Genomic DNA, 25,506 nt, shown 5'->3' on the forward strand with positions numbered 1-25,506 from the left:
TGTCTTCGTGAAGCGGATCTCCGTCATGTAGCAGACCTCTTCCAACATCCGAGTATATCGTACCAGACTGTGGGATACCTGAATCCGTTGCCAATCGCAGTCGTACGAGTTCGTCCTCCTGCTCACGGACTGCGCGTACCAAGTATGAGTCGCATGCTACGCGGTCGCATACAATAGCGGGATTCCGGGCCTCCATGAAGTAACTGCAAAGCGACGGAAGGAGGTTCGTTTCCACTGGCAGCGGAAACTTCGCATTCTCGAGAGCAGATTTCCTCGGTGGCTTGGGGTCAGACGTCTGTTATATTCTCGGCTACCGGGGAAAGAGTTTCTGTGCCAATATGATTCCATTACAGGGAACTTTCGTCCTTGATGACACCTTTTGTCTGGTCGTGAAGGTGAGCCTCATTGGCTCAATGCCTCGATCGATGGCGCTTCAGGCCGTCTTCGCGTACGATGCTGCCCATTCATGTGCGGGCATCGCACGTAGGCCCCTTTGTCCGATTACGGCTTTCACCTCAAGCACAAACGCTCCCCCGGACTCCACTGGGCCCTTTGGAGGCAGAACTGCCGGAGGTGCTGAATAGATGATGGGCTGGTGAGTTATGTGAGACTCTGTTGCACGCCACTTCCGAGTGTCAATTCCCCTTCCCATCTCACAACTGCAAATACTTTTGCATGCATGGACTAGGGTGTGAAACCGCCGACATGTTTCTGTATCAATGGAATAGAAATTGCTGAAGATAAATAGCAAAAACAGGGGTTAGAGCGGACAACCTTGCCGGACTGAAGAAGAGACTAGCATATATTCTTATAACTGCTTATTCACATTGGTACTTGCAACGCAGTTTTGATATGCCATCCGCACACCTTGTGGTATCACCGAGCCAACATTTGCATGTGGTGGTATTGCGAATAGAACTTCGTGCGACACTCTATCGACAGCCTTCGCAAGATAAATTGCATCAATCCAACTCGTTCTACAATGGCGTCACATCATTCAAGAACAGTCCTTGCAATGTGCACATTTGTTCCTATGGTGCGGCCTTTATTACCGCACATTTGATGTGGCCCTACGAGCTATTTTATAACATTTTGCATTATTCTGGCAAGAAGTTTCATAAATACTTTATAATGAACATTTGTAGGTTAATCGGACAATCAGCCCAATAAGGAAAAGCAACGCGCGATGGTCCCACCATCGGCGCGTTGTTTTTCCTCCTACTTTATGTCTGCTAGCTTTGTCTTTGTTACATTTGTCGGCAACAGTATGAATGTGTTGGAGTGAATTTATCACTTTTCCTAAGAGCTAGGCACAGTTTACCGGTATCTTTCAGCGGCAAATACACAACAGCCTATACCTTGCCGGAAATCATTTATGCGGTTGAAAACTAGAGGCAAATAAAAACGATTCAGCGAAAATCGGACGCACCTCTGCGAGCTGTGAGAGGAAAAGTGAGAATTCTGCCAGTGAAAGAACGGAGACCCGGAGAGTGGTTCAAAGCATAAACAGGAATCATTGATATTTTAGGCGTGCAAGCCGCCTGTGTAAGCCGTCCGCGCCAGCGATATATCGGCTATCCCATCCTCCATTGTCCGAAAAGCATGCTAAAACTTGGTGTTTTCGTATTATTAATAGGAACTTTGAAAGTAAATTTCAAAAATGAATTTTTCTTGTGAAATACTGACCCATTCGGCGAGTGGTTTTACTAACACCCGGTGCGGTGCCCCTGTTTCTGCACACTAGCTTCGCTGCTAAAGCATCGGTGAAAATAATAACTTCCTCTACTACGAGACAGTGATGCTGTGATAAAGACGTTTCATGATCTTGTAGTAGATTTACATAAACCGCCTCGCTGATCTATCACAAAGTACTGCCCGCTGTTGCTCCGAGGCGCAATAATTTTGGCCTACGATGATTAGGGAGAATAATAAAGCCAGAGCGCCGTCGTCCTTCGCGCTCGCGGACGCAGTTGATGTAAGCTTGTGGCATCCGAGGCTGTAAGCCTCGTGAGCTTATCGTCTACTTTCATGATACGGCTAAGGCCAAACTTGGGACTAACAATGAGCAGCGTAAACGATGCTGCTAAGACTTCGGTGGCGAAATTTCGTCTTCTCAACGGTAGCGGCCAGCAACTTCTTACTCCTCACTGGTTTTCTTTTAGCGGGTTAAACGGCGATTGTTACCGAGAGGTGTCTCTGATCGCAACCTACAGGCAACATAAACTCATTGAAGGCAGAAAATGATTACGGTGAAGGTAACTGAATAGTATTACGTGGTCATGCTGTTACCTCTTGGTTATGTTCAAGGCTGGTTTTCCACCTATTAAGAACAAAAAACATCACACAAGGCAACCTAAAGAGGAACAGCCCCCTGAAAAGATCTTGGCAGCCTATTTTAAGGTTGCATTTAAAAAAATGTAAAAAGTTACACTTACAAGAGTCTGACAGATGTTTTATACGCTCAGTGCTCAGATAAATAGTGTAAATCTATTGCGCCATTGAAGCAACTAGTACGGGCGGCTTTAAATGCGCTCTCATTCATTTTACAATATTTCCGCTATCTGTCGCCAGGTGACGCTGCTAAGAGGACCCTAGTGGCACGAGGCTACCGGAAACGGACGGACCGGAGACAGCGGGAGCTTCCGAAGCGTCAAATAGACGAGTTATTTCTTTTATTAATTTTATTTCGTTTTCAGTTAGGTCAGGTGCAACCTAAAGAATAGATTTTAGCTCTGTCCTAGCGGCCTGGTTCTTCGTGCCGGCAGCTAGGTTTTCTCGGCGTTCATTTTTTAACTATCTTGTGCAGATGAATACCTTTTTTCTAGGCTATTGGCATTCGAAGAATTGATTTTAACGCGTGTTTGCTAGTCGTTTCGTGTGTCTTCTTTTGGCGATTTGTATATTCTGAGAATTCGTAATAGATATAGTTCCGTCGATACATGCTTAAGAAGTGCAATCAAAAGAAGGTAAAGTGTACTCAGTGTAAGGCGCAGGTTAATTTCAAGGAAGCGCGTTTTGACTCAGTAGGTGAAGCGGGAGGTAGCGACTTTTTGTGTCCGTGTTGCGTGCTGAGTGCGCATCTAGATAGATTTTATCACGAAAAGGGCAGTTTAGTGTCTCGTGTGGATGATTTAGAAACTGAAGTACGTTTGTTAAGGGCAGAAAATCAGAAATTACTTGGACAGCTTCCTCAAATTGAAAAAAAAAAACAAAAATAGCTGACTTTATCCTTGGAACCAACGAGGACGAACATTGCAGCGCGGGCCACGTGGCTGGGACCAGCACTGGTATAAAAGGCATAAGCAAAGTAGGTTAGGCGAATCCGAACCGACGGAGTTATTTAGAAGCAGCTACTAAAAACCCGGAAAAAAAGGTAGAAGTAAGGAAGAATGAAAATCCCAGAAATAAGGACACAGATAACCGAAACAGAAGCCAACAGTTGGGAGAGGAAGAGAGAAGGCCCAGGTGCTTATCGCCGGAGATTCTAACATGAACAGGTGCAAGAGAGATCTCTTGGAACGTCTAAAGGGTGATAAGAGAGTGTTAGTTGGAGCCTTCCCAGAGAGCACAATGAGGGCAGTGCTGAAAGAGAGTAAAAATAGGCTGTTGAAAAATTCCCCAGAGCGCAGTATGGTGATAGTAGCCGCGGGGCTAAACGATGTCCTAAATGGTGGCGCTGCAGGAATGGTGGAAAGTTTAGCTAAGGAAGTTGACGAGATCAAGGAGATAGCACGGCAAGAGCAGATAGTTGTATGCACAGTACCGGAGGTGCTAGGATCGAACGGAAAGCTGGAGAAGGACGTTGTGACAGTTAATCAGGACATAAGAAAGGTAAGTCTGGAGAAGCGTTTCGACGTTGTTGAGTTAAACAGGGTGGTGCATAAAGCAGGTTTTGGCAGGGCGTTTCAGCGAGATGGCATTCATTTCAACAGAAGGGTGGGAGCAGAGATCGGCTGGTGCCTGTTAGGCAGGGCTGTAGCTACTTTAGGGGGTCCACGAGGACTCCGTGCACAGAGGTAGTTAGAAGTGAAGCAGAAGCAAGCGTAATAATGGAGGCCGAGCCCAAAAAAATGGCCAGGGGCAGGTCGAGGAAGAAAAATACAAAAAGAAATTTAACGCTAGGGACAGCTACATAAACATGCAAGGGGTAGAAAAAGAGCGAAATGGCTTGATATAGAACAGCAGTTGAAGGATGACAAAATAGGCGTGTACGCTCTATGTCAGACTCATCTCAGAGATCTAGAAGGACCACCGTTTATAGATGGCTACGTTTGGGAAGTGTGCAACAGAACGAGAACGAAAAAAAAGGGTGGAGGGGTAGGTATGTTGATACACCTGGGAACAAATTGGCAAAGAATAAAATCATCTTGTAAAGAACCTAACTGGGTGTCAGAAACAATTGCCGGCATAAGGACATGGCTAGGGGTAGTTTATTTAGGAAGAGGACACCAGTGCAGGCAGGGAAACAAGGATCTTGTTGAATGTCGCAGTGACAATATAAGCCAGTTTGGAGACGGGGCCGCTTTATTTTGCCTGGGGACATGAACCGCCACATCGACGATCTGGATGAATATACGGATTGTAACGGCAAGCTAATGCTAGATTTCTGTGATCGACACGACCTAGGCATAGCAAATTGAGAAACAAAATGCGAAGGACAAATCACATGGGAAATCCGCAACAGGCAGACGATCATTGACTTCTGTCTAATGTCGCAGGAAATTTATAAAAAGGTCACAAAATGAAAATTGACGAAGAAGAGGAGTGTAGTCTGGGAAGTGATCATAAAAGTATTAGTCTGCAGATGGGGCCCTTGATGAAAAGAGAAATAGAATTTAGACAAAAAGTAAACGCAAAATTAAACGGCGATCAAATAGTGCAATTAGCAGCAGACATACAGGAAGCAATAGAGAAAAGCCCCAAGGAAGACTGGGAATATGAACAGGTAGAACTACTCATAAGGAGTAAAATTCGGGAGGTTAATTAGGAAACCGCTGGAATGGAAAGAGGAAGCCACGGAGATGGTGGAATAAGAAAATCAGCGAAGCTATTGAACAACGACGGGCTGCTTCAAGGGGACACCGAGAGACAAAGAAAGGACAGGTATCTCAGGAAGAAATCGACCAAAAATGTGAATCATATCTACAAAAGAAACGATATACAGATCTTCGTTCAAAGTAAAATAAAGCAGTCATCCGATCTCTGGATGGCTGGCATACACAATGCACTACAGGCTCACCACGAAAATTCGGGAACCATATAAGCTGGCTAGGTAAAAAGAATAAAAGAAGGCAGGACTGCATTCAAGATAACGAGGGAAATTGATTAAAACGAGACAACGCAGTGAACTACATTACATCGGTTATAGCAGTGTCATTTAGGAGTGACAATAGGGTAATCTCCGCAAATCAGGAAGCAACACAAGATAGCAGAATACAAAGCAGCTTAGAACTGCCCAATCTAAACTGCAAGAAGGCAGAAAAAAGTATTCCTAAAAACTAATCTACAGGAATAGATGGAATTCCTATCAAGCTGATTAATGAACTTGGTCCAAGAAGTGAGCAAACGTTTTTAAAAGCTTTGGAAAGAGCCATAACGAATCAAATTCCGAACAGGTGGCCGCAGAGCAAAATAAGTTTAATTTATACAGGAAAAGGAAAAAAGGATGCGCACAAAATCCTATAGGCCGATTACCATAACATCTGTTATGTCCAGGTTGGCCATGCAGGCGGTGAAATTCAAGGTGCAAGCATGGGTAGAGAGTAACAAGATACTCGGAGAACTTCAGAACTGCTTAGAAATGGTAGGCGTTTAGATAATAGCCTGTTCGGGCTTACCCAATGCATCGAAATATCTAGGGTGGAAAATAGACCTTTGTATTCGGTCTTGCTGGACATAAACGGGGCGTACGACAACGTTAACAAGGAACTCCTGTGGAATATATGAAAATAAGAAGGTATCGGGTATGAGATAACAGTGTTCCTAAAGAAAATATAGCGGTATAACAAAAGTATAAATTACTTGGGAAGGAATAAGTACGGAAGCTGTCATGGTATGCAAAGGACTAAGACAAGGTCTTCCTCTATCACCGCTGCTGTTCATGCTTCATATGATAAACCTGAAACGAAGGATACAAGAAAGTAACCTAGGTTTTAGCCTGTTATATAGTTTAGGTAGAAAGGCGGTAGAGCAGCGTCTCCCTGGTTTGATGTATGCAGACGATATGTTGCTGCTAGCTGAGGGTCTGGAAGAATTGGAAACTCTAGTTAAGTATTGCGGAGACGAAGGGGACGCTCTAGGCTTCAGTTTCAGCGCAGTTAAGTCGGGTCTGATGATTTTCAATGGCTCAACTGATGAGGGTCTTAAAATTCAAGGCCTTGAAATACCTTGAGTAGCAGAATATAAATATTTGGTGGTGTGGATAAACGAAGGGTTGGCATACATTGGAAAGCATGAGCAATCACTTAAGGCCAAAGGGCGAAGGAATGCCGGGATAAGAAGCATAAGGCATTGTGGGGATACAATAGGTATGAGGATTTAGGGGTGTTTGAAAAGGAATTATGGTGCGCGGATTTACTTTCGGAAGTGTGGTTTTGTGCCTAAAATCAGAGGTACAGTCGACATTAAAAATAAATAAGAGATCCGTTAGACGATTAGCACTAGGTGCCCATGGCAAAACTACAAATGAAGCGGCACAGGGAGTAAGGGGCTAGGCATCTTTCGAAGCACGGGAAGTTCAGAGTAAAGTTTTATGTGAGGAACGCCTGAGGAAATTGGACAGTTACAGATGGGCAGCTAAAGTATTTAAATACCTATACCTAAACAGAGTTGACTCACAATGGAGGAAAAGAACTAGGAAACTAACCAGTAAATATGCTGGTCACAAGGATGAAGAAATAAAGAGCGTTAAGCAGCAGGCAAGAACACAGATGGTAAAAATTGTATAAAGTCGATGGAAAAGAAACAGAGTATGAAATTATACCGAAAGTGGAAAATACCGATCAGGAAGGAAGCCTTCTTTGATAACCCAAGAGGCAGTGCGCTACCTTTTGGAGCTGGATCAGGGTGCCTTAAACACGCACCTACAAAAACAAATTTAACATTGAAGATGGGGCATATACTGTATGTACTAACTCTAGGGAAACACATGACCATATTATACTCGAATGCAATAATATCCGTCCGGAAGTCGATGCAGGCGCAGTCACTGTTCCTGAAGCTCTGGGGTTTAGAGATACCAGTGGCCGGATGAATAAACCGGAGGTGGAAGCTACCAAAAGCCGACTGGAAGATTGGCGGCTTAAAAGCAGAAAAGTGACTAAAGTAATGTAGAAACAAACATTCAATAAAGAGAATGATGGTAGAGTTAACTAGTCTAAAACAATAATTATGTTATAGGGAGAAATATGAGCATGATAGCTGCTGCTACCACCCCATTTCAAAAGGGACGCTCCTATATTCCATCCATCCATCTATACTGTTGAGATAACGGAATCCCGCTATTGGTTGCCTCTATGTAGTGTACCGCGTTCTAAAGACTGCTGCTGCGCTGTCAGCCGGTATCCGAAGGATGTGCGAAAGCGCCGGCGAAGAGCACTATGTACATTGCGCATTTTATGCGTTACTTTTCAGACGTCCTTTAGTGTATAATGTGCACATTGCTCGAGCGGGTCAGCTCGTGTGCCTTTCGTATTCGGTCGCCGACGTGCACCCGAATCCCGCCAACAGATGACGCTATTCCGTACGTTAAAAGCGCTGAGATCATGGAAGAGCTCAGCGGTAACCTCGGTGAGCGGCTTGAGCGCTGTTGATGGGATTCTACCGCGGCTTCGCCTAAATGCTGTTGATGCTGCTCGTGCACAGAACGTGCCGCAGGCAACGCGGCATCTACGTATGTTGTCATCGGCTGCGCCGGTTGCCAGATCAGCACGCTGTTCACGAAGAAACGAAAATACCAGCTTTAAAAATATCTGCAGCCTCAATGCAGCTGAAACTTAAAGGTTTAGTTCCGTAAGACATCAGGAATAAGATGCAATAAACAGTTTATATTCCAAAATTAGTATCAAGATCGATCCCTTTAAGGAGGTTGCGGACACCTTCAATTTTCTCAATGCGCACTATCGTGTCGATTACTTGTAAAGCCTTTCCAGAAGGCAGATGACCCGCGTCGTTACAGTGCCTTTGTTCCCTACACATATTTTGAAAGTGGCTTCTATACAGAAGCGGCAACTTCCGCTTGCATCTCAAGAAAGCAAACCAGAATAAACCGAAACCACTTTTTTATTCAACTTGCAAAATAAGGAATTCATTGCATAAATTGAAAGTTTTGTTGATGAATCAATTTGCTGCAATAAAGTTACGCTCAAGAAACTGTTCAATGAATTGCTAAAGTTCATCGCGCCACCTGCTCGCTGGCTGGCGCAGCGCCTGTCAGGCTGGTGTTGCTGTTTGATAGCGCGATTTGGCACCAATGCAAAAAGGCGAACGATGGAGGCGGAGGAGGAGGAAAAACGTTTATTTAAATAAAAAAAATATAAACCCTCCCAGGAGGACCTCTTAGTCCAGCAGCACTCTGACTGTTCCTTCTAGCTTAGCCCGCTCGACCAGCCGCAAACTGATCTGCAGGTTGCGTGGTTAGAAGGGCAGCCTCCCAGGATGGGGAGGGGGTGGGGTGTTTGACGGGAGGAACGTGGATGGGATGTGGCAATTCCCATAAGTAATGGCAATGCTTCCATAGTGCATTATAAAAAAGCGTACCTCGATGGCCTTCATCTGAAGAAGACCGCAGCAGCGGAGATTGAGCCTGGATTGCTGGAAGCGATATTTCTTGAGAAAATGGCATATAGCGGCATTCAAAGCTGCTTTCAAAGCACGTGCCTGATAGCTCGACAAAGCAGTGGACTCTTCTTAATCATCTGCTAGTTCGCAAAAATCATCAGCGCGTACCATTGATGCGTTGTCCATGTTTAGCACAGAAGCCGTTGCGCAAAGGTTTTGAGCAAACAAAAAAAGAGACACGCAAATACAACCATGCGCCGATGCTGTCTGATCGTCCCATCATGATATAGCAGTCCATGAACGGATCGCAGATGACTGCCTCGACTGTTTTATAGAAGGAAACAGAAGGAACCATGTCATGGTTCAGCCATGCCTTTTTGTCAAAGCCCTATAGAAATCGCATTAGAAACAAGCTTCATGTGATCACAGTTACAAGAATGCTTCGAGTAGAATGTTTCATTTGGTCGGCTTGAAATTATCTGTCTTCTCAGCAACGCTGTATTGCGCCGCAATCTTTTAATACAACCCAGGTAGCACAAAGTGGGCTATGAAGGGTGGGCCCTGGTGGGTCCGATGTAGGCAATGCACGATAGCCCCTGGTGGGATGAATGTGGGTGCTCATTCTCATAGGGGTCCGACGCAGGAAATTTATGGAAAGCCCTAGTCCAAGTTTTCCCAATCAATATTTATGCACATAATTAAGTAATTAATTTATACATATCTGCATTTTCTAAACAGCCACAATATTAAATTTTACAATAATTCATAATATTCATCTAGCCTAAATTACGTCATGTACACCTTGTTCAGGCTACGGAGATGTGTGTTCTGAACAGTAATATTGTGCTGAGAGTTGTAGGCGGCCCAAAGCAACCACATAATAGCAACAGTTAGCGATCAGTTTATTTTAGTATTTTTAGCGCAATTTGCATGAGCGCGAGAACTAAAGCCACGTAAATTTTTAATCGACTAAACATGGCCACAACTGTTATACAAATCATCTATAATAGTAATTTAGGGCCACATCTAATACAAACAAAGGATGGAAACAATCATTACGCAATTGCACATACGCCTTCTAGCCCCATTACGGCCGATGTGGGCCCTACAGCGGTTTTTGTGTGGGCAGCCCCAATTGGGCTCAGTGTTGTTTTTGAACCTAAAGCCCACTTGCTGTTGCACGTGCCTTCGAATTCCCCACAAGGGACGATTTTGGTATCATGCGGGCCCTCCCACCTTCCAGCCCCTTACGGTCCTTGTGGGATATAAAGCAGTTTTAAGTGGGCAGCCCCAGTTGGGCTGGGTGTAGTTCTTGAATCTAGAGCCCACCTGCTGTTGCACGTGCCTTCAAAGTCCCCACAAGTGACCGATTTTGGTACCATGCGGGCACGCGCGCCTTCCAGCCCCATTACAGCCTATGTGGGACCTAATCGGTTTAGCTAAGGCTCCCTCATATAAGCTTCACGAGGGCTTGCCCAAATTGAACCCTTATTCATATTTAACCTGCCCTCAAGTAACCTACAAGGGGCCGATTGGCGCAGCATGTGGGTATGTCCGTTTGTTTGCCCTACTACGGCCGATGTTGGTCCCACAAATATTTAATGGGGGCGGCCTCATTACGGATCTGTGAGGGCTTTCCCATAAAGAGCCCACATTTAGGTTGGACGGCCCTCAAATATCCGACAAGGGACCCTTGTGGTCTGGATGCAGCAATGTGCTCTGCATTAGCCCGAGCAACGCCTCTATGGGACCCATGCAGGAGGAACAGGGGCAAGCTCAATGGGGCTTGCCCACTTTTGCCCCATCGGGGACCGATGGAGGTTTTATGACGGTTGCCCCAGCCCCACTTGTCTACATCAGACCTACTGGGGCCCCACATTCTGTGTTACCTGGGAGTAGAAGATCACATCGTCATGTCCACAGCTGTTCGTGCATCCGTACACATGCAGAGTTGTGTTGTATCAGGTACGCAACACAAGTTGACGTGTTTTGTACGTCTGCAACATACGCAAAACGAGGAACAGCGCACGCCGAAGACTCCCTCCGTTGGCTCTGAATGGCTCCGGCTAGTAATGGTGACGTCATGACGGACGGAGAAGCGAGGTTTCTCCCTCCGCTTTCCTCCTCTGTAGCTGTCGCGCGGGGCCTCGGGAAATTTGAATTACGCGCTTTTAGCCGACGATTGCGCAGGTGGTTTATGTCTAATCGAAAAAATAACTTCATAAGCATGATCAACCAATAATCTACTTCAAAAGCCTATAGTATTGGTACATTTCAAAACCGATGCACTGTCCCTTTAATTGGTTTACAAATAATACGAGAATAGAAAACACTAATACAGCTCTTGGCTATCTTTGTCGTAATTTACGCCTATATTCACCAGCGGTCAATTATTAACTTACAAAGCATTATTTCGGCCGAAATCAGAGTACATGCCTGCCATTTGGGACCCCGCTAAACTTAACCTATGCAATTTCGTAAAACATACGACGTTCGACTCATCTACTCAAATTGCATGTACTAAAGGATTTTTACTTGGCTAAAAAATAACACATAACTACCTAACAGTCAACAACACCGTATTGTAACACGACTGTGTTTGTACCATAACATGTATCACAACTTTCTTATAAGTGTGCTATCCAGCCTGCTCATCGTTCTTCAGTCCGCACAAGCCACTGCAAGGCCGCTGACTCACATCCTGCTTGCACCGTCCCCCATGATCACTCGTTCTTTGTTCAAGCAGTTCGTGACAGGAACGATCTTCCCTCACGCGTCATCTTTCATGCAAACGCGGAATATTTTATTAGAGCCATAGAGACATTGTTTTGTAACACTATGTTGTTTCTCCACCCCTCAGGTAATGCCCTCACCCAAGGCTCCTGAGGTATCTAAAATAAAAAACAGAGCGCAAGTTGCACACCTTGCGCAAAATGACATATCAAGAGGTAACACTCCTTCCACTGCAGTCTATCAATGGGAAGTGGCGAAAAGGACAGAGACGAAACTCTAACGCAGCTAAAAAGCTAAATTAATAATATTGTAGCCGGGCTACAAAAGCGATGACGTTCACTATGGTCTTAACTTTGGCCCAAAGGGTCAGGGGACCCAATTTAAGAGGACATATCAGTGAAGGTTGCTGCCAGAGTGCATAAGCTCCGCCAAGAGACTATCGAGAATATCCGCCAATAGAAAACACTGAGGAACGGGTAAATCCTTTGAATGAGCTTCAAAAGAGAGTTCCCAACTGTCAACCAAGCGATACGGTGTTGATCAAGAGAGAACCAGTTGTAACGGCAGAGTCGTGCAGTTGGTATTCAAGGTTCCGTATCATGTATGGAAACGCTATCCTGCATGTCTACGAACATGTAGTCGAGGCGGACATACGGTGAATGTATTTACATTACTAAATGTCTCCTACGACCATTCATCGTCGGTCAGATACTGACGATTTTGAGGTGGCCTATTGCAAGCAAGCTGGTGCCCAAACTACTTCCAAGGAAGGCCAGTTGCAGATAAAGTGAGATGCCTTCACTCGCCGGAGACTCGGGGCCACGTACTCTACCGTTGCGTTAACCTCTCGACACTACATGTGAACGCTTCAAACCTTTGCACCGCAGCTAAGTTACTCGAAAGCTCCAGCGGCTACTCATCTGTTTGGAGAGAGCATAGTCGGAGCCGTATCGAATGAACTGTGCCGTCGACCGAGCGATCCTCTTCGGCTCTGTGTTTTTTACGTCACGAAAATGTTGTTTCTATGGTGACAGAGAAATATTCATGTGTCTTTCACTTCTGATACTCTTTCGATTACATATTCATCAATTTTGTTTGCATGATTTTACAAAGGGGGGAAGAGGGCAGGCCATATTGGGGAGCCGGGCTGCTCTCGTAGCACAGGAAAGTGTTGACGACTTCCCCCCTTAACAGCCCCTTCAAACCGGTTTCTCTAAGGATCGTATAATGGTCTATAGGGTTTTACTGGCAGCAAGATTGTAATTCTCTGACAAGCTGTCGAATGGTTGGCATCTTATTGAACTACGCATAGAAATATTTGTATAAATCTGCAAAGAAATATTTTAATTTTCGACGCTTTATATTGTTTTTACCATGGATGTTTTTCACAACATTGAAGACAGGCTTAGTCTATAATCGTACTTTCGCTGCTTATATGCATTCCATTCACATATGTACGTAAGTACATATGTAGTAGCATGTAGAAAAGCTCGAGCAGGCATGGCAAGATGTCTTGTACAATTGGTGTTACAACCGAGAATACTATACCAGGCCCAATTCCAAAGACTCGCGAGGCAGCAGTGGGCGAAATAGGAAACAATAAATAGAAGCGCAATGCGCTATATCACGTCCCTACCAAAACTTACCCCTATCCCTATACTCCAAAAGTTTGCACAGATAAATACATTGACAGAATTAATTGAGCAACTAGAGGCAACAAGGGATATGAAGCGAAAGCGCGTTACGCCCATCGCATCCTTGTACAACGAAGTCGCAGTTCAAACCCCACCAATGGCTGACCCCCCTCCGTGGGAATTCACGACTATTACGACAAACAAGACCACTCGGCTTCGCCGCAAAGAAAAGCTGGCATCTCAACCTCTGGTTGATGCACTTCCAGGTACCAGCATTGCATATACGGACGCATCAATAATTAAAAAAATGGCGGCAAAACCGCAGCTACTAGTCCAACACACAGCGAACTAAAGGTACATAAAGAATCTGTTTCAGAAAAACCGGACCCGCTTTTGTTGGAACTCTATGCAATCCGGGATGCTATGGAGGCCATAAATAAAATAGATTCCATAACAGAAGCCCACATCTATACAGACACCTTAGCCGCCATAAAACAACTGAAGAAAGTGACAGAGACGCTATGTGTTACCCAGCAAATCCACGCACTCAATAAAAAAATAAAAATACGCATACAGATACATTGGACACAAGACGATGCTGAGAACGCTGAGGAGAGAAAAGTTGACCACCTCACACACGAAGTTCCAAACACTAATGCTCTCCCTACGAGGCTGCCTTTTGATGCCCGCTCCGCTGCTCCCATCTTATTATCCTCTTTAAGGAAACGTACACATGCCAGCATTCCCCCGTGCACATTCCACATTCCTCATAACTAAACGAGATTGGAGGAGGTTTCTCTTAGAAGGATGAGAGCTGATGCAGCCCTTACCCCGTCGGTAACATGCTGATGGGAATCTCAAGCAGATATCGGACCAACCACATACCCGAAGTGTTCCACACCAGCTGCAGAAGTAGATGTTTGTCACCTCCTTTGGACTTGTACAGGGACAAGGGCATCAAGGACAGAGATTCTGCGCTAAGTGGGACTAACCACAAGGGAAGAGGATTTTCTAGATGGCTCACCGACAACGCTCAGAGCGGGAGCCTGCTCCGGTTCCTGACGGAAATTAATTGACATAAGTTTCTATAATATGCCTTATTGCAAGCTTCCGTAAAAAACATTTGTGTTAATATATTTTGACGCCCAGATTGAGACGATGACGAGAAAGGGACGATTGTGAAAAAGGTAAGAGGCTGGGAGCTCTAGCAAAGGGACTCAAGCTTCCGACACTTCTCATAACGGCAGAGAAACATCACTCGTAGCATCTTGGTGGAGGTGCTGGGTGTCTCTACCAGGAACGGACGTCCAGCGACCTGACCACCACCGGTGACAACTACAACTTTTCTGGCTGAGGTGAGCGGTGCCGAGGAGATGGAGAACGGCGAGAGTGAAACTGGAGATAGGGTAACGCTCCTGTCCGATGCCGGCGAACTATCTCGCTACGGCGCAAGCCACGTGTCACCGGAAATAAGAGTGTAGGATGGAAGCTTGCAGTGGCTGGGGTGGTAATGTTGCTGCTAGGGGTAGGTGGAGGAGCCATAATAACACGTTTGGCGTTGAGGACAGAATCGCTAGATGTGGCCAAGGTGACCGCAGTGGTTGCGTTAAGAGAAGATCGAGGAACAGGCGGCCATTTTCAATAGTCGCCACTTGACGCGTTGCGTCGAATGTTGTCGTCATACTGCATTGGTGACGGTTAGTAGTAACAGGCCCTTTGCCTGTCGGGCGCTCTCAACGTGTTGCGCTGCCTCAGCCGCTGCGGTTCCTGGTATTTGTCAAAGTTTGCTGCATTAACTGCGGCTGCCAGAGAAGGACTCGGCGGATACGAGGGAAAGAGATATTAAGCGTCCCAAGCGAACTTTAGAGACCGGGCTACTTCTTCTCAAAATATATGGCCGATTATGGATTGCAAATTGCCAAACGCTGTAGGATTAGATCCGTCAACCACGGCCATCAACGTTACGCAATCCAGGTGCCCGAACGTGGGTATGCTGCGACAAATTTTACGCGTCTCAAACGTTCGGCAGCGCTGTGCAATAGTGTCGAGGCTTGAGTTGTTGGTAAGAAAATTGTACATGTCCTCCGCGAACCTTTCTACTAGATGGCCAACCTTGTCTTCGGTCATGCGATTCAAGCTTAAATAGCTTGAATACTTCCTCGATATACTTCGTGCATGTCACGCCGAGAAGTTGAGCTCTCTGAAAAAGTGCTTGCTCACCCCGTTTCTTCTTGGTATCAGAGTTGCTGAAGCACTTCTTAATCACTTCGACGAAGCGGTCCCATGCCGTGAAATTATCTTCGCATTTGTCGTACCACGTTATGGTCGTGTTGGTAAGCGCGAAGACAACGTTGGCCAACTGGGTGGAAGAGTCCCACTTATTCTACCGGCTCACCCGCTAGTAGTGGATCAGCTTTTCATACACATCTTCGTATGATAATACTGCGAACGAACGGGGCTCCTGATTATGTTTTGATGAGATTCTAGGGTTGTCTCTCTCCCATCTGTCCCTGCGAATTCTCTCGACATCGTTGATGTCGAGAGAATTCGCAGGGACAGATGAGGGTAGTTTCAAGAAGGACTTCCGTCTTCGGAGTTATCTGGGGATCGTGTACGCTGCACCTTCCACCAAGATGATACGAGCGCCGTTTTATTGCCCGTATGAGAAGCGTTGGAACCTTGCATCCGCTTGCTAGAGCCCTTATCAAGATCTGACTCAGCACAGTATCTCATGTGTTCTGTTTTCTGCTTCGGGCAATAGTCTTCCGCCACGACCCACCGTGAGGTATTATTAGCGACTGCGGTTGCCAGTTCAACGGCGTCGTTGAGGAGCAGGTGCTCCGTTCGTGTGCCTGTCATTTCGTCATTCATCGCCTTACTATCCTAAAACGAACGGCCTAACTGAAAGCACCTTACTATCATGAACTTGCTGTGCATGCACGTTGATTCCAAGCACAAGAACTGGGACAGTGCCCTACCGTGTATATTGTGCGCTTTTATTACCTCTCGCCATGAGAGTACTGGCTTCAGCTCATTCTTTTTGCTTTATGCTCGTTCCCCACAATACAACCTGGACACCATTCTCCCCCTCCTTGCCGTTCCTGATGAAGATTCATCAGGAACGGCAAGGAATGTTGCTGCAATGTAGCGAAATGTAGCGGCAATGTGCGTGCACACATTGATCGCGTGCCTGGTACTTTCAGGAACCCTATGTTGTATTGTCGGGCAGCAGGAATTATTGTGCGCTCAATGTATGTATTCAATTCACATTCAGCTAGATTTTGTGAGTAATTATTGCTCGTACGAATTGTTTTGGTTAATCTGCGCGATAACAGTATACCCCAGACTAGCCCTCACTGCACATAAGCTGCATTTGCAATAAATGATGAATTTATCCCAGGAGTATTCATGCGCATAAAAATGTTGGCACTTTTAAATTTTTTTATTTTCGCTGCAATGCTAGCAAGCACTCACTCGGACGAAATGTTTCACCAAAGATATCGAAATATATGAAAAATACTAGAAACGAGTACCCATCGCTGTTGCAAAAACCACTGCCACTGCGTCCCAGCGCCCCAGCGCCATACCTGATTATGGACCCAGTATGACGCTGGAAACTGGGCGCACTAGGACGCAGCATACAGGCACGCTCCGCACTGGCGGCACTGTTTGCCCGGGAAAAAAAAAGGCGTGGGATAAAAATTAAAAAGTAAAAAGTAACGAAACAAGCTAGATACATAAAAAAACTTTAAAAAGTAAAACAAAAAGAAAGAATGCATCAGGCGCGCTTCGAACGCGATCCCTAGGCACCTATCCGATCACTAGCTCACCAGGCTAGCCACTCAGCCACGCAGCCGTTTTTTTTTTGACATGGTATTTATTATACAGAGAGGGTTATGTACACAGACTATTTACAATTCCCTCAGCCATTGCTGAGATGCACAACCGAAGACACAACTTTTTAAAAGGCAAGCAAAAATAAGCACCGTGTCACCAGCGGAAACCAATCAGGTTGAAAGTCATTTTCATCATAAGTGTCCTTCATTCTGCTAAAATGTAGTCTAGGTGGAACAACAGGTTCAGCTTTGCGATCCGACATGCGTGTCTTCCACAAGCTATGAAGTCCAATAAGGAAAAACATGTCATATGGTTCTTAATCAGATGGTGTGACAGCAAGATACCGCACACTGTATGAATTTAGAACAGTCTTTCTTTAGAGTTCTTTGCACCACATCCCAAAAAAGAATTGCGTCTTTGCAATTAATGAACAGTGCTCAATTGTTTCAGGCACATCACACAGACGGCATTTTACAGAAGATGCAAAAATATTTTTGCTATGGAGCCATGTGTTAACAGGTAGAGCTGCGGTGTGTAATTAAAAAAATGTTTTCTTGCTAGGAGAAATCTGCATTTTGCGCACCCTTTTTAACACAACATGACCCTTAAAACCAAAGTATAAAGAACGATACAGTGGGGGCGGAAGGAGTATTGCTACCAAATCCTTGTATAGTATCTTGCGCGAAACAGAATATAAGTACTCATTCGAGAACCGTACTGTGAAAAACCTCACCGAAGCATAAACGACCTGCATAAATCCTAGTAACTGCGGGCGGTCAGTAAAATCTGAAGAAACCACTAAGTCGGGAAGCACATTCATGAAATGAACTTGTAGGAATGATCTAATAATCGGATCTGCACAATCACGAATAAAGAAGAAACGGGCAACTAACTGCCTTACATACAGATGCACTAAGCCGAAGCCCCCCTGCACAAACAGGTCTGAATAGGTTATCACGTCGAATCGGTTCAAAATTGGATGACCAAATAAACGTCGCAAATATTCGGTGAAAACGCTGAATGTAATGTTTAGCACAGTGGAGGACCTGAAGCACATAATGATGTTTTGTAGCCATATACATGTTGCAGGCCTCAGCCCGACCGAATATTGAAAGCCGATAGGGGACAAATGTATTAGCATAACGCTGGACTATTGGAACGCGCTCTTTCCAGTAATTTGAACTTGACTCAAATGCATGCAGTTGAATGCCTAGATATTTAGGGGACACACATGACCATTCAAGTCCAGCATATAGGGGTGGTGCTGAACCCCACGAACCAAACCAAAGACAGGAACTCTTGGAGTGATTCATCTGAGCACCAGAAACAACGCCAAATTCTTCTATGCTGGCCATAACTTTTTCTATGCCTGGTATGTCAGTGCAGAAAAACGCAAGATCATCCGCATATGCAAGCACTTTAACCTCATTTCCAAAGAGAGAGGGAAGCCATGGATACTACTGGTATGTAAAACACTCTGACAAATTGGTTCCAAGTAAAGAGCAAAAAGCAGTGGAGACATCGGACAGTCTTGCTTCACAGAAGAGTTGATCGGTATGGGGCTTGATAGTTGGCCTTTTACAATTAGGCGAGTCGAACAATTTCTATAGCAAAGTTGCACCCCCTTCAGTACTGCAGAACCAACGTTCGCTCTTTCCAGAAGAGAAAACAGGAAATAATGACGAACTCGATCAAATGATTTTGCGAGGTCGACCTGAAGTAAAGCAACCTGATCATGAGAGCAGGAGCACGATTCGAGGATTGTGCGCGCAATATGTACATTACTTTGTATGGCTCGGCCTCTCAAGCCGCACGTCTGGTGAGGGCCAATGAAAACCGACTTTGCAAACTGTAGGCGATTTGATAAAATTTTGGCGAAAATCTTGTAATCCACATTTGCCAGCGTGATAGGTCTATAGCGTTCCACTGAGCGTAATTTTTTTCATCAGTACTCTTTGAAATTAAGACTGTGTGGCATTTTGTAAAAGTCTCGGGAAGGGCTTCTATATCAAAACTTATCGCGAAGACATCTAGCAGGATAGGAGCAAGAACAGTTTTAAAAGCTTTGTAAAATTCAGAGGAAATGCCGTCAGGACCAGGCGTTTTTGAGAGAGGTAACTGATCAATTGCCACTTCTACCTCTTGCTGCGTGAAAGAGCTACTAATTACAGAACAATCATCTTCTGATAAAGGGGTCACCAGGGGTGTGAAACCCGAGATGTCAGAATTTCTTACAGGAGGAGTAGCACTAAACAACATCAAGTAATAACCCACGAATGCGGACGTAACCTCGTTCGCACTCGTACCCAATGTGCCATTACGCATTAATCCCGGAATCACCTTCGCAGTCGCATGATGACGTTCATCAAGCAAAGCTTGCCGCGTCGGCCGTTCGCAGTGAAAAGCACGCTTGACACGAGATCGAATTAAGGCACCCCTGTACGTTCCGCATCATGCATCATTTGTAACTCCCTTTTGACACTTTACAATTTAGTCCGTATATGATCCAGGGGATTCACATTCTAGCTCATACAGGTTAAACAAGTTTTTGTTAACTGTCTCCTCCTTCGGCCACGCAGAGAACTGGACCTGCTTGCAACATTTTGGTATTTCATGTCATGATCAGCATTTATGGGCGGGACTTCATGTTTCGCAGTCTACAGCCCCCCTCCCCCCCCCCCCCCCACAGCTACCGCTCTAACAATTACAACTTCTTGATCATTGGAGCTTCCTGCCTGCTCTCACGACTTGCAACTAATCATCTGGGTTCCTATGCGCGCTATTTTGTGCCCTGGAATCAGTTTAACATGTGGAGTTTGACATCGCTAGCAAATGTACCAACGCCGGCTCTTCGGTGGTGCTCTGCTACTGTGGGCGTAATTTTTGCTGAACACGGAGCTTTAGTACAAACCTTCAAGGAAAAAAGTGCGACCAAGCTTCAATACCAGCAAGCGCGGCAGCGACAACACTATTTTTCGTGTAACTAAACCTTATTTGTATGTAACCATATCGGGAAGCGATGAGATGACAGAGGGCTCGGCTGCTTTACAAAGAGTAAGAGCGCAAAAGATTGCGAAATACGAAAACTATTATGCATTACAAGCGCTGTATGTTGTTTTTTCTCTTCTGTGGCCCACGCTAGGTAAACTACACTCTTCCTCGTTTTATTTCTTCTTTCTGCTGTTTATACTGGGCCGTGGTGCAGGCTACGCGCGCCTGCGATTGAGCCCGCATTGAACATTTTGGCAGTAATCATTGCGTTAAAGTGTCCTTAAGGTCAGCTGTGAAGTTTGTTATGCATGGTAGCCCACATTATTCAACTCCAGGTTTAGTTGTGCGTTAATCGTCAGTGTGTCATGAGATATTAGAGGCGCGGCTATCGTGGTCTCTCTCGAAACGTTCGAAACGACCTATTGAAACATGAAAACTCTAGAAAAAAGATACTGCCTTTGTTTTCTTACATGTGCGCAACGACTTCTCAGCAAAAAGCGCTTCCTTGAACCATATTTTTCATATGCGCTCCGATGGTCGATTGAGAGTACGCTGTTGCCATGTCGGATCCTGAGGGATGCTACTCCGGCTGACGCCGAAGGCCGCACCGGCAATACTGGGGCACTGAGACCAGTGCACCCCAGCGCACATACAGCGCTTCTCCCAGTGCATCGCGGATGCCAGCGACACACTCAGCGTCAAAAAGCTAATCACCGACGTTTCCTACCATCGTACCAGTGCAACCAATGTCTTCTCGTTACTGCTCCAGTGAATACCGCAGACCTCTAGCGTGACCAGCAGATCCAGTGCAAAACCAGCGCAAAAATCTCACTGGTTTCGCTCTGGAAGACGCTGGGAGACGCTGGTTTTCGCAATAGGGTCAATGATGAGTTATGCATTTCGGAGCATGAACATGTGGCGCTGGCCACATGCAAGGGAAACTGGGAAGTTAGAGATCTCTTCTGGTTCCGTCAGGTACCGTAGCCAGTAACAATATTGAAACTGCTGAAATATGAATTTTTTTGATATCTGAAAACGAACAGGTGCCAAAGCATCAAGACATACGTTCTGGAAACACAGATAGGCGCAAAGGACTTGTTGTGCTTTGAAAGGACTTTGATGTTTCCAGAATCGTCCTACTCAGTTGACTGGCTTGTAATCGTGGAGACCAAATATGTGAGTGAGACATTTAGCCGCATTTTTACAGAACCGCCCGACGATTTGCTTCTTGCCAATGGTATCGAGAGCTCGTAGCGCACGAAGATTCGGAAAGGGATCCATCAGAAGAGAAACCTCTGTTGTCATTCTATTTAAAGGGCTCCAAGGAGCGTCTTCATGACATTGATGTCCACTGCTCAAGACCAAGCCAGCTAAGAAACAGTATAAATCGTATAGGCTTCGGATACGCTGAAGATTCGAGCTCCAAACGCACTTTCTGCAATGACATGAGGTCGTAAATTATCTGGTAGGCGCTTAGAGTATACAACGTCATCAGAGGAAAATATACAGACAGCAGGTACTCCTGGATGAGCTGCTTAAAAGCAACTACGATACAATAGGCACATTGACTATTGTGACTGCTAGTTTCGGGCAGAGATTTGCCATTCCAGCGACGTTAGACTTTTACATAAAACGTTCTGTGTGAGAACAGGCCGCATAATGCAGGTCTCTTTGCTAGATATTTTTGTCAACTCTAAGCTTGGCCTTTTTCTGGTTGTCATAGGCATTGTAATTTTCTCAGCCGCTGATCTCACAGAAAGAAACATACAGTTATTAAGCGCAGTGAGTAAATTTTTTTTGTTATTTCTCAACTCTTTTTACGGGACGTCGTCTCCAGTACCTCGCCGTACACACTCGTTGTACGTAAGAGCAACTGTTTACGGCGTGTGGATCATGGCCATTTTACCTTTTCCAGTTATTTTCGCGGTGAGCTTATTTCAAGACTTAGCTTCCAGAAAGAACTTAATGTGGTTGTCACTCTCCAAGAACTTGAGGATGCGTTGGATTGTTAAATGGTGGTTCCCTGTTTCACGAGAGGCACGTTTATAAAGACAAGACTTTTTATTAAAAAGAACGACACCACGCTTTTCGTGAAATTGAGAGCAGCTTTTCAAAAGAGCAGAGACAAATATCATTTGCTAATGAACGATAACGATAAAAGACAATGCTTGTATTGTTCTCTGCGACATAATGATATATGCTTCTCAATACGTTTACCAAAGGCAGGTTCGATTACATTGCCATAGAGGCTCGTGGAATCAAAAGATTATTTGTGCTCAAGCTGGGCTACCATGCCCGTCCGAAAAACTTTTCCTATGATACGCGGATACAGTGATTTCCTTCGCAAACTATATGAATCATCATTGCTTCGCGTTCGAGAACACGCTTTTGTGTTGAGCGGTGACAACGAATCTCACAGTAGATATAGCAGTGTTCGATCGAACCAAGGCGCAGAGTTATATCTATTTTTCTTTGTTTTCAGCGGCCTACTGTGTATTTCGCTTGGAGAACATTTTTTGGAGGTAATCACAATATACGACTGTGTGATAGCAACTTCACCTTTTAGTTTAAATAACTATGTTAAGGTAAACCTCACAATGAAGAAGTATAAATTCGTAATTCTGTTTCGCATAAATCATATGCATTTTAAGTTACCTTTGTGCAAAAAGAGGTCACAACAACGGATGTCTTCTAAAATTGCAGGTATCCGAATGGAAAATAAGAGGAGGATGTTTATGAAACGTAAATAATGGTTGGTATAAAATCTGCCGTCAATGAGTATAAGGATCAAGTTATGCGCAGTAACGAGAAGTGCTAGTGTGAAAAGGACCAATAAAAAATTATGCAGTGCTAACATAGCATACTTTACAAAAACTATTTCTTCAATGCACGTCTTCTGGGTTTCTTTTTTCTGTTCAGAATTTGTCCCAGTCTAATAAATTGTACCTTACATCCTTAGTAAATAGAATGAAAATTAACAATCCCATTCTGCCCCACTAATACTAGCCTAATTCAATTCTCCGCGCCGGAGGCCCTGTTGCTGGAAGATCGCAAAACAAACGATGTTTTAAAGATTGATGAGGAAAACCCAAATGTGCCATCAAATATTATTAAGACAAAACAGGGCTTATAAGCAGAAACCAGATCTGAAAAGTGTACAAGTTAGGAGCGCCAGTCATTCGGCAAAGTATTTAAAGATATTATGGAGTGCAGACTGCATAATTGTGCTTTAGTTTTCGCCCACCTTTTCCGCCGTAGTAACTTGTAAATAGTTTTTTACATACGAGCGTTAATGGTGTATGTCTACTTGCTAGAGAATATTTTCAGCCTCTCACTCAAGGACTCAAACGACTCCTAGGTGATTTATGTGAATGCACGTCATGAAAAGGGGGAAAGCAGCTGGAAAGGATCAGATAACTATATATAGATCTGTTGAAGGACGCGGGGGATATTATACTAGAAAAACTGGCCACCTTGTATACGTGTCATCGACGATACCGGAGCCATAGAAGAACGCAAACATTATCCTCATTCTTAAGAAAGGGGATGCTAAAGACTTTAAAATTACAGACCGATCAGCTACTGTCTGTTACGTATAAGGTATACTAAGGTAATCGCTAATAGAATCAGGACAACTTAGACTACGATCAAGCAAAGGATATAGCAGGTTTTCGGAAACGGCACTGTACTAACGATCATATCCACACAATCAACCAGGTGACAGAAAAATGCTCGGAATATAACCAGCCCTTATACCTAGCATTCATTGACTACGAAAAACCATTTGACTCAGTAGAAACCTCAGCAGTGATGCAGTCATTGTGAAATCAGGGGGTAGACGAGCCGTACGTGAAAGTGCTGGAAGATATATGTAGTGGCTGCACCGCAACCATAGTTCTGCATAACGAAGGTAACAAAATTCCCATAACGAAATGTGTTAGGCAAGGAGACACGATCTCCCCAGTACTATTCACAGCTTGCTTGGAGGAAGTATTCAGGGAATCGGAATGGGAGCAGTTGGGGATAAGGGTAGATGAAGAATACCTCAGTAAACTGCGATTTGCTGGTGACATTGTCTTGCTATGTAACTCAGGATTTGAACTGCAAAGAATGATTGCTGACCTAGACAGGAAAAGTAGAAAGGTATGATTGTAAATCAATATGCAGAAACCTAAGATAATGTTGAACAGCCTGGGGAAGGAACAGCTGTTCACTTTAAGAAGCGGAGCAGTAGAAGTAGTAAGCAAATATGTCTACTTATGACAGGTCGTAACCGCAGATGCGGACACTGAAAAGGATATAACAAGAAAAACATTGGGATGAGGCGCTTTTGGCAAACGTTTGCACCCCTAGAGAACTCAGCAACGTGGAAAGTTTTATTTGCCTAACAAGAAATAGATTAACGAGAAAAGTCTCCGTTTTCCGGTTCTCTAGAGGCAACTTGCGGCATGCAACTACGTTTCGGCTTCTCCCAGAAGTTGCGCCAGCCATAGCTAAAAGCTTCTTTTTTAGGCGCAAGACTTAACGGGGCGTCGGATTTGTTCACCTGTTTACACAACTGAAAACAACAGGCTGCTGAAGACAGTTCTTCACTTTGGTGCATATGCGATGCATGTTGTCTGCTTAATCATAGGATCATTTGCGAAATTTAGATGAAATTTCTTTTTCTTTCAAAGAACGGTAATAGAGTGTTTTGTAGTAATCTCTTTTTATAATAAACACTGCTACACTTAGGGGAAGGAAAATAAATTTTTTTGTACCGCGTATGTACGCAATTTGCCTTTTGTGTTTCTGGATTGCCTAAGCAGGACACGAAGTCTTACTATACTTTTACCATCGGGTCTTTATTCCACTCGCAAGATGAGGAAACCGGTGCAATCTGTCTCTTACGTAACAGCAATGCTTATTGGTGCTTAGTGAATTCTACAAAGCCACAGGCAAGCACAGGTCACTTAAGTTCAACCAATGATCGACAATACATTGAAGTCATACTGGGGCACTGGAAGTGATTGCGAAGCGAGATAAGCAACTTACGACGAGCGCTTAAGTGTATTCAGAGCTGGGGCCGACTTGCGCAATAGCAAAAGTTTTGAGTCAATTAGTGGTACTTCGAAACCTATGGATGAACAAAACATGTTTTTCCGGAACTTAGAACACACAAAAAGAAAGAAAGGATCACATCAGAAACCGCCCCGAAGTGTGCTGCAGGAAGGGAGCTTACAACAGAGGCTGTAGTAAGCCTAAGTAGCGGCCTCAAAGATGAGCCGGAGCTTAATGTCGGCGACGGGAGGCGATTGATTGAAAAGTATGCAGAGAAAAACGTTTGATACGTTTACTTGAAGTTCACGATGTTCTTCGAGCACTCCTGGCGCCTTGCCGGTTTATAGTTGTCTTGTGCACGTATTTATCACCGCGTTTGCAGTGATCGTGACATGTACCATGTTTTTGCTGCAGGTATTTGTAAGAAGTAGAATTAGCCTGTACTGGCTGCGTGAAGCTTCGTTGTATGAACATGCGCTTATTGTTATGATAA

General features: G+C 44.7%; 1 pseudogene; it reads right to left on the reverse strand.

The window, feature by feature from the left end:
- Positions 1-17,106: 17,106 nt before the first annotated feature.
- On the reverse strand, positions 17,107-18,064 carry LOC146188532 (uncharacterized; annotated as a pseudogene).
- Positions 18,065-25,506: the final 7,442 nt, after the last annotated feature.

The sequence above is a fragment of the Amblyomma maculatum genome, chromosome 5 (assembly GCF_055883805.1).
Source record: "Amblyomma maculatum isolate TAMU_Amacu chromosome 5, ASM5588380v1, whole genome shotgun sequence".
NCBI classification, from domain to species: Eukaryota; Metazoa; Arthropoda; class Arachnida; order Ixodida; family Ixodidae; genus Amblyomma; species Amblyomma maculatum.